This window comes from Ipomoea triloba, chromosome 15 (genome assembly GCF_003576645.1).
Source record: "Ipomoea triloba cultivar NCNSP0323 chromosome 15, ASM357664v1".
Taxonomy (NCBI): domain Eukaryota; kingdom Viridiplantae; phylum Streptophyta; class Magnoliopsida; order Solanales; family Convolvulaceae; genus Ipomoea; species Ipomoea triloba.
In genome coordinates, this window is record NC_044930.1 from 21100520 (window position 1) to 21111673 (window position 11154).

Sequence of the window (11154 nt, forward strand, 5' to 3'; positions counted from 1 at the left end):
TTAAGGTCCGAAGACCGGTAACCGGGCACCTTACTCCCGGGGTGAGCACCTTGCTCTCACCGTTAAGGTCCGAAGACCGGTAACCGGGCACCTTACTCCCGGGGTGAGCACCTTGCTCTCACCATTAGCGTCCGAAGACCGGTAACCGGGCACCTTACTCCCGGGGCGAGCACCTTGCTCTCACCATTAAGGTCCGAAGACCAGTAACCGGGCACTTTACTCCCGGGGTGAGCACCTTGCTCTCACCATTAGCGTCCGAAGACCGGTAACCGGGCACCTTACTCCCGGGGCGAGCACCTTGCTCTCACCATTAAGGTCCGAAGACCAGTAACCGGGCACTTTACTCCCGGGGTGAGCACCTTGCTCTCACCATTAAGGTCCGAAGACCGGTAACCGGGCACCTTACTCCCGGGGTGAGCACCTTGCTCTCACCATTAGCGTCCGAAGACCGGTAACCGGGCACCTTACTCCCGGGGTGAGCACCTTGTTCTCACCATTAAGGTCCGAAGACCGGTAACCGGGCACCTTACTCCCGGGGCGAGCACCTTGCTCTCACCATTAAGGTCCGAAGACCAGTAACCGGGCACCTTACTCCCGGGGTGAGCACCTTGCTCTCACCATTAGCGTCCGAAGACCGGTAACCGGGCACCTTACTCCCGGGGCGAGCACCTTGCTCTCACCATTAAGGTCCGAAGACCAGTAACCGGGCACCTTACTCCCGGGGTGAGCACCTTGCTCTCACCATTAGCGTCCGAAGACCGGTAACCGGGCACCTTACTCCCGGGGCGAGCACCTTGCTCTCACCATTAAGGTCCGAAGACCAGTAACCGGGCACCTTACTCCCGGGGTGAGCACCTTGCTCTCACCATTAGGGTCCGAAGACCGGTAACCGGGCACCTTACTCCCGGGGTGAGCACCTTGCTCTCACCATTAAGGTCCGAAGACCTGTAACCGGGCACCTTACTCCCGGGGTGAGCACCTTGCTCTCACCATTAAGGTCCGAAGACCAGTAACCGGGCACTTTAGTCCCGGGGTGAGCACCTTGCTCTCACCATTAGCGTCCGAAGACCGGTAACCGGGCACCTTACTCCCGGGGTGAGCACCTTGTTCTCACCATTAAGGTCCGAAGACCTGTAACCGGGCACCTTACTCCCGGGGTGAGCACCTTGTTCTCACCATTACGGTCCGAAGACCGGTAACCGGGCACCTTACTCCCGGGGTGAGCACCTTGTTCTCACCATTACGGTCCGAAGACCGGTAACCGGGCACCTTACTCCCGGGGTGAGCACCTTGTTCTCACCATTAAGGTCCGAAGACCTGTAACCGGGCACCTTACTCCCGGGGTGAGCACCTTGTTCTCACCATTACGGTTAAAACACTTAAAAAGAAAAGCCGACCTAACCGGTCGGTCCTATATTTCAAACAGAATGACCTCGCAGGGTCTACCGAATCGGCCGCGTAGGGCGAAAGTAAACTGGGGCGCGCAGGCTCCCGATCCTATTACAAGCTATTGATAAAAATGAACCAAGTGCTGAGAATTCCAAATGCGGTCAACCGGCCTGCCGGTAGTGGTTTCGAGCCGGTAGGTTCCCGGTCTCACCACGGCCGAAATAACATATGGTCCTTCCCAACTCTGGGCTAGCTTGCCGCCCTCGAGCAGCTTGCTGGCCTGTCTCTCTCGCAGCACGTAGTCCCCAACCTGGAAGTATCGGGGCCGCACCTTAGGGTCGCGGTATGCTTTCAATTTCTTCTGATACTCCTCGACCCTCCGGGCCACAACATCTCTCCTTTCTTCCAGGGAGTCCAGCTCGGTGACAATCAGGGAATCATTGTCGTTCTCGTCATAACCCCGCTCTCGTGAGGTCAGTATCCATGCCTCCACCAGCATACGGGCCTCGGCGCCGTAGACTAATGCAAAAGGCGTTTCCTTCGTGGCTTCACGGGGCGTAGTCCGGTATGACCACAAGATATACGGGAGCTCGTCCGCCTAGTTTCGTCCGACCGAATGCAACTTCTTCTTGAGCCCCTCCAAAATGGTCCTGTTTGCGTTCTCCACCTGGCCGTTCCCTTGGGGGTATGCTACGGAAGACCGGACCGACCTGGTGCCAACGGTCGCTAGGAAGTTCTGGAAATATTCGCTCTCGAACTGCTTTCCGTTGTCGGTCACTAACTGAACTAGAACCCCAAAGCGGGAGATCACGTTTCGCCATACAAACCGGGCGCACTGCTAAGAAGTGATCGTCGCCAACGGTTCGGCTTTGACCCACTTCGAGAAGTAATCAACAGCGACGATGATGAAGCGACGTCGACCGGTCAACTGCGGGAAGGGTCCCAAGATGTCCACTCCCCATTTAGCGAACGGTATTGCCAAGCTGACCGGATGGTAAAAGCTGGCCGGTCTGCCCGGGACTCAGGCGTACAGTTGACACGATTAGCCCGATTTTGCCAGTACCTCGCAGTCTAACTGGATCGACGGCCAATAGTAGCCAATCAACATTATTCTTCTTGCCAAGGCCCGACCCCCCTGATGAGCGGAGCAAAGTCCGGAGTGCAGCTCGGTCATCACAAGTTCGGCCTCAAACTGGGATAAGCATCTCATCAACGGCCCCCCATATGACCGTCGGTAAAGGCGGTCGTCGACTATCTGGAACCGGGGGGCACGTAGTTTCACCTTCCTGGCTCTCTACTCGTTCTCCGGTAAGGTTCCGGTTTCTAAGAATGTCCAGAGATCGGAGATCCATTCGTCTGTCCCTGCCTCAACCGGGGCCATAGGCAGCACATCAATACATGCGGTCGACAGCTCTTCCACCTGGGCAACCTTGGATATGTATTCTGGGGCCTCATGCGATAACCGGGATAACATGTCTACGTGCGCGTTCTCGGGCCGCGGGATATGCTCAGCGACACACGCATCAAACGATCCCATAACCGATAGGGCGTGGTCACGGTACCGAGCTAGACGCTCTCCCTTTGCCTCGAAGGCACCGGTAACCTGTCCCACCACCAGGGCTGAGTCAGTCCGGATCCTCACGTGTCTAGCCCCTAGAGAACGGGCGTGACACAACCAGCTATGAAGGCCTCGTACTCCGCCTCATTGTTGGTCGGTGAAAAGGTAAGCGACAGGGCGTAATAGACTTTGAAGCCCTCCGGGCTGGTGAGAACTATACCAGCACTAGCTCCCTGCTTGCAGCTCGACCTGTCAGTCGCGATTTCCCACTCCGCCGGAGCGGGGTCGGCGGTCGGCGAGGTCTTGATATCCCGTGCTGAACATTCCACAACAAAATCCGCTAAGGCTTGTCCCTTAATGGCCGGCTTGGGCGCGTACTCGATCGCGAACTGGGTTAACATCATCGCCCACTTCACTAGCCGACCGGAGGATGTAGTCGTTCGCAGGATAGCGCCCATCGGCTGGTCGGTCAGTACTCGGATCACTCGGCCTTGAAAGTAAGGCGTGAGCTTCTTCGCGGTCGTGTATAATGCAAACACGACCTTCTCGAGTCGAGAGTACCGTAACTCGGGGCCCTGGAACACGTGGCTGATATAATAGACCGGGCGCTGTATCCCTTCCGGGTCAGTTCGGCAAAACACTACGCTGATTGCGCAATCGGACGCGGAGAAATAGATTTGTAATTCTTCACCGGGCTCTGGTCTAGACAGCACTTTGGCGAGGCCAAATATTCCTTCAAGCTCTCGAAGGCCCGTTGGCAATCCTCCGTCCACGCAAAGGCGGACGTCTTCTTCAGCGTCTGGAAGAAAGGGTGGGCTCGTTCAGCAAGTTTCGAGAGGAAGCGGCTTAGGGCGACCAACCGACCGGTCAACTGCTGAACTTCCCGAACCGTGGCAGGCGGCCGCATGTCCATAATCGCTTTCACCTTTGCGGGGTTCGTCTCGATTCCCCTCCTCGTCATCGTAAACCCGAGGAACTTTCCGGTCTGTACGGCAAACGTGCATTTGGTCGGGTTAAGCCTCAGCCGGTGGCGCCTCATAATTTCGAAGCTCTGCCTCAGGTCGGACGCATGGTCGCACATGCTCCTGCTCTTTACAAGCATATCGTCGATGTAAGCCTCCATCGTCTTGCCGATTAACTCTCCGAATAAGGCATTCACCATCCTCTGGTAAGTGGCTCCTGCGTTGCGTAGGCCGAAAGGCATCACTCGGTAGCAATACAGACCGTCCGGGGTAATGAACGCTGTTTTCGCCTCGTCCTCCTCGGCCATCATCACCTGGTGATACCCTTTGAACGCATCCATGAAGCTTAATAGCTCGGCGCCTGCGGTCTCGTCGACCATCTGGTGGATGCTCGGGAACGGGTAAGGGTCTAACGGGCACGCCTTGTTGAGATCGGTGTAATCCACGCACATCCTCCAGGCCGGAGGCTTGGGGACGAGGACAACGTTCGCTAACCATTCGGGGTACTGGACTTCCCGGATATGTCCGGCCGCTGCCAAGGACCTCGTTTCGGATCGGACAAACTCTCGTCGGTCAGAGGCCAGGTGCCGTTGTTTCTGCTTAACCGGTCGGGAGCCCGGGCGGACAGCTAATCTATGGCATATGGTCCTGCGATTGATCCCTAGCATATCCTCCGGGCCCCAGACAAAGATGTCCGCGTATTCTCGAAGGACGGCGATGATGGCGGTTCGCAAATAAGGGGATAAAGCCGAGCCAATCTTTACTGCGCGCTCCGGTCGGGAATCTGACAGTGCTACCAACTCCACCTCTTCCGACGGCTCGGGACACTCCATTCGGACATCTTCCTTTCTTTTACTGATTGTGTTCACTCGGGACGTGCTGGCGTCCTATTTCTGCACGGCCTGGACATAACATCGTCTGGCCGATTGTGGGTCCCCTCTGACCGTGCCCACGCCCTCCGGTGTTTTAAATTTCATGCATAAATGTGGCATTGATATTATTGCGCCGAGTTCTGAGATTCCCGGTCTGCCAAGAATAACGTTATGAACGCACGCCAGGTCGACGACAACGAACTCCATTATTACACGGAGCACCCTCGGAATGGTCCCGACCTCCACTGGCAGACGGACTACTCCCTCCGGATGGATCATTGCTCTTGTGAAACCCGAGAGCGGGGTTCTGACGGGCGTTAATTGGGATCGGTCCAACTGGAGCTTTCGGAAGACGTCTAAGTACATAACATTCACGCTCGAGCCCGTGTCCACCATGACTCTTTGGACGTCGACGCCGTTGATGTCTATGGTTATCACCAACGCTTCGGTCGCACAGTCGGCGCTGCTCGGCAGGTCCCGGTCGGTGAACACAATGGGCTCCACCTTCGTCGTTTTCTCCGGGTTTGTCTCCTCTACTAGGGCGGCATGTAAGTCACGGGCCTAGTTGCGACGGTCTCCGGCCGTGTCGCCACCCTCCGGTCCCCCAAATATCACATGAATAACCTGCTTTTGAGCGGCTGCCGGAGGCTCTCTGTCCAGGTCGGGATCCTTGTCTTTCTTGAAATATTTTCTTCACCCTCGCCGGTTCTTCTTCTTCTTCTCAGCGAACTGGGCCAATTCTCCGGTCTGCAGCAGGTCTTCGATCAGGCCCTTAAGTACGTGACACTCTTCGGTGTCGTGTCCCCGATTGCGGTGATATGCACAGTACTTATCCTTGTCCGAGCCGTCTCTGGCCGGGGCGGGCAACTGGATCAGATGACAATTCTGGGCGAACTGTAGTACTTCCGCGACCGGTCTAGTCAGGGGGGTATAGATCGGGTTTCCATCAATATATTTCTGTCGCGGGGTGTTCCGGCGGCGGTCTCTCTGGTTGTGATCCCTCTGCGGCCCCCCAGTCTCCATCAAACTCTTGGCCGAGTTCGCCTCCGTGACAGTAGCGTAGGCCACTACTCTGCGCACAGCGTCTTCATAACAGGTCGGCGGCCGGAGTATAAGATCCTGGTACAGGTTTCCCGCCCTTAGAGAGTTCAACAGCAAGTTGGTGGCGGTTACGTCGTCAACAGGCTCAATTTCCGTCATTTCCTTGTTCTATCGCTCAATAAAGACAGAGAGCGGTTCACCGTCCAACTGTTTGGCGTTCTCCAGATGAGAGAAGTGCTTCTTTACAGTCTTGGACATGGCGAAGCGGTCGACGAATCTTTGGGCCAGGTCTGGAAATTCGAGATAGAACCAGGTTCCAAGGTGTGGAACCACTCTGCAGCTCTCCCGGTCAGTGTTGAGTAGAACGCCCGACACATGACGGCCTCGGACACCCCCGTCATGAGCATGTTGCCATAGTAGAGGTTGACATGCTGTTCGGGATCCGACCTGCCTGCGTACTCTTTGTCCCCGGGAACGCGCAGGTCTATTGGATAAGGCTCACTCATGAGCTCCTGTGTAAAGGGCATACGGAGCAGATTGCTCGCCCGGTTGGTGGATCGATCAGCTCCTTCCTCGCGCTTCCACCTGTTAAACTCTGCTCGGACCTGATCGAGTATTCCCCGTGAGATACCAGATGGACGGGTCGGATCACGGTGTCTACGGTGACGGGAGTCCGAAGAACTGGCCTCACTCGAATCGGCTTCGCTCGCGGTCGGCATGTGCAATGATCTGCGCCCTCTCTCCATCGGCGTGTCTATTCTGTCCAGAACGCTGACTCGCGGCACCTCTTCCCGGGCTGGAGGTGGCCTGGAACCTGAGGCGCTCCAACGAGATAGCGCAGGGCGGCACGCCGGGGTCGGTTCTTGCAACCTGGAAGACACCGGTCGCCTCTCAGACTGTGCCCTCCTCAATGCGGGCGAGTGAGTGGCTGCAGCCTCGATCGTTGCGGTGTCTGGATGTGGGACTGGAGGCTGAACCTGTGGCTGGGTGGGTGGCACCGGTTGGAACGGGAAAGAGGGGGCATAAGGCTGTGGGTAAAACCAAGGGGAGTTGGTCCACCATTGAGCGGTCGGGTCGAGCGGGTACGCTGAGTAATGATACGGTACCGGTCCGATCGGTATGGGAAATGCCTGACGGGGGTGAATCACGTTGACAGGGTCGGCCATCGGCGGGTTAATGGTATTGTTCGGGTCCCCTCGGGAGCTAAGGCGAGAACGCAGATCAGAAGGTGCCTCCTGCTCCGGGTCGGCAGCGGCAAAGTAGTCCATGTAAGGGTACATGGTTGGAGATCGAAGTCGGGCAGAACAGAAATCGGCTTGGTACTTCGCTCCCCACAGACGGCGCCAAAATGATACAGCAAAATATGGAAAGAATACTGTATTAATATTGTATTCGGGTACAAGGTCCAATACCTTAGGGGAGACCGAGCTACGTGACAGTGGGTCAGAGGTTCCCGGTCTCTTTAGCTACTGTATTGAGAGAAATAGCCAAAAGTCCTCCTTACCGCATTAAATGCGCCTTTTATAGTGGTTCCAGTAGGATTTCCGATCTGGCGGCATGTAGGACGCGTGGCGGACATGCACCGGTCACGCTGTCGGTCCAACGCGCCCGCGGATATGCACGCGGGCGCGGGGTCTCTGGTTCGAAACTCTGCGAAGGCCCTAACTGTGGCACGAAACGCGAGGTTGGCCGGCCTTGACAGATCGGGCACGAGTTTCGGAGAGTAATCAACCCCTAATCTAGCCCGCAGACCGGGAGGCCAGGATACGTAGACCGGGATTTTATCCCTATCATATGTAATGTTGTGATTCTCATTATATTCCTCTAGAATCTACACATTTTAGTTACTCCTTATGTTTTATATAAGCATCGAGACTATTTCTTTGATTTTTATTAATTTATTAGCATTGTTTTCTCTCATTATTATATGACTACTTTAACTAATTAAAGAACACTAATTTAAAACTACGCACTGGGCATTGTTTTAATCGCACAACGCACATAAATGAAGGATATAACTTTCATTCATATTTATTTCTAGTTTTTAGATAGATTAGATATAGTTTGGGTCAACTACAATGTAGTATGATAATACCTCTGTTACTATTCTAAATGAGTGTCACATTACCGAACTTCAGTAGTGAGGTAATAGATTCTTTGAACTGACTGATAAGCTAATTATGTTACAAATAGGGCCAATACGTTTGTAACTTGACCACACATATTAACGCTACTAATATTTTTATGCGCGATGCTTAAAAATCGATGCACAATATTAGTACTTTATATTAAAATTTGATATATATTCAAATTTTAGATATTTATAATATTATATAATAATAATAATAATGTAAACTATTTTTAAATTTAATATTTATATTTTAAAATATAACTTATATAGTACTCCAATACATACTATCTATTTATTATTACCATTGAAGATGATAAAAAAAATATTGTGAATGAATGTGCATGACAACAATAGTTGAAAAAGATAATGGAAGTTAATTATAACAGAATGAGTATTTTTTTTGTCAAAATATTGTATAATACAACTTCTATAGCATAATGTGTGTGTGTGTACACAGACATAGACACACACACACACATATACACTTTTAATAAGAGCCAATAATGTTAGACCCCTAACTGGAACTAAAAAAATGTTGGTGTAATAGTATGCTATAACATATTGTACTTTGTGTTCTTCTTATTGTGCAACCTCCAATTAAATTCCTAATATATCCTAATCTTTTACAATTTTACCAAATTCTTTCTGTCAAATATAACGGAAGTTTAATATCAAATTCTTTAGGCAATTTGTTTCTTTATTGCGGTTTTCAATCAAATTCTTTAGGCAATTTGTTTCTTTATTGCGGTTTTCAAACAAATTGGCAAGGCAATTTGTTTCTTTATTGCGGTTTTCAAACAAATTGGCAATTTGTTTCTTAATAATCACAACATCTCATGTGTACTTAAAATTAGAATATTGAAATTTTTATAGGATTCTATAATACAATTTTGTATAGATTCCTAACTAAATCATTATTTTACCCAAAAAACTAGTATATAAACCCCTCTCCTTCTTACTTACTGGTATTCACCAAAACTAAACCTAACATATCCTACAACACACCTCTACGTGACATTCTATAGGTATGATTTTCAAAATCTGATCATTTTGATTCTATTATTTGTATTTGTACTCATAATGATTACATTTTTTTAAAAAAATCAATGATGGTATAGTCATTGATTAGTATAACTTCAATATCATCCTTGTATGTTGATACAGCAAAATACGGAAAGAATACTGTATTAATATTGTATTCGGGTACAAGGTACAATACCCTAGGGGAGACCGAGCTACGTGATAGTGGGTCAGAGGTTCCCGGTCTCTTTAGCTACTGTATTGAGAGAAATAGCCAAAAGTCCTCCTTACCGCATTAAATGCGCCTTTTATAGTGGTTCCAGTAGGATTTCCGGTCTGGCGGCATGTAGGACGCGTGGCGGACATGCACCGGTCACGCTGTCAGTCCAACGCGCCCGCGGATATGCACGCGGGCGCAGGGTCTCTGGTTCGAACCTCTGCGAAGGCCCTAACTGTGGCCCGGAACGCGAGGTTGCCCGGCCTTGACAGATCGAGCACGAGTTTCGGAGAGTAATCAACCCCTAATCTAGCCTGCAGACCGGGAAACCGGGATACGTAGACCGGGATTTTACCCCTATCATATGTAATGTTGTGATTCTCATTATATTTCTCTATAATCTACACATTTTAGTTACTCCTTATGTTTTATATAAGCATCGAGACTATTTCTTTGATTTTTATTAATTTATTAGCATTTTTTTCTCTCATTATTATATGACTACTTTAACTAATTAAAGAACACTAATTTAAAACTACGCACTGGGCATTGTTTTAATCGCACAACGCACATAAATGAAGGATATAACTTTCATTCATATTTATTTCTAGTTTTTAGATAGATTAGATATAGTTTGGGCCAACTACAATGTAGTATGATAATACCTCTGTTACTATTCTAAATGAGTGTCACATTACCGAACTTCAGTAATGAGGTAATAGATTCTTTGAACTGAAAAACATTTGAGAAAATATAAAATATATATTATTTAATTTGTAAATAATTATGAGTATTTTAAAAATTAAAAGATATAGTTTGGTTTGTGAGTTTTAAATGACTTCTGGAGTTCAAGTTGACTTTGACAACATTGGAGTGACAGCTGTGATATCATACCAATTCTGCACGTTACATTAAAGAATTAAGCAAATACAAAAATACTAGATGTACTCCCAAAATAGACTCCCAACTTTTACTCCCAATTGTATTCAAATTTGATTGGATGGTAAAAAAAAAAAAGGAATGGACAAATATCATGGCCTCCTATTAAATTGATCAATCAAAATATGCCAATTCATATGGAGTAAAAAATGGGAATATAAATTGGGAGTATATGTAGAATTACTCAAGCAAATAAGGTAGTTTAGCGTGGACACTACTCTTTTTCTAATGTTCATTTTTTAAAAAAACTTCTTTTTTACTACAATATTTATTTATTTAAAGAAGGGAATCTAGTGCTTGATCTTTTTTTTTTTTTTTTTTTTTTTTTTTTTTTTTGAAAACGTGCTTGATCCATTTTCAAATGTTCACTTTTAATTTATAAGTATGATTAGTCAACAGTTCTTTTGTTTTGCATTTCTTACCAAATTATGTATGCACTAAAATCTTTATCAAATCTTATGGCTGTTAAGAAACCGAACATAAACGAACGGACGTTGTTCGTATTGCTTTGTTAAGGAATTTGGAGTGTTTATGTTCATATTCGTTTGTTAAGGTTTTTGAGAATTCTATTCGTGTTCAATTCGTTTGTTAAGTGCTCATTATTGTTTTTTATTAATAAAATCTTAATTATATTATTTACTTCAAATGTAGTGTGCCATACAAAGAGGATGTACCGAATGCAGATATTATGTGATGAAATTTATTTTGGAAATCATTTCATTGGGAGCATACAAGGGAATGAATAAGGCAAGAATCATTTCATTGGGAGCATACAAGGGAATGAATAAGGCAAGTAATTTAATAAATTAAAGTATCTTTCTCTTTCATAAGGCAAGTAATTTAATAAATTAAAGTATCTTTCTCTTTCATATTTTTTAAAATACTAACTTGTTAATTTTTTATCTCTTTTAAACTTTATAGCTAATCATTTCATTGGGAGCATACAAGGGAATGAATAAGGCAAGTAATTTAATAAATTAAAGTATCTTTCTCTTTCATATTTTTTAAAATACTAACTTGTTAAT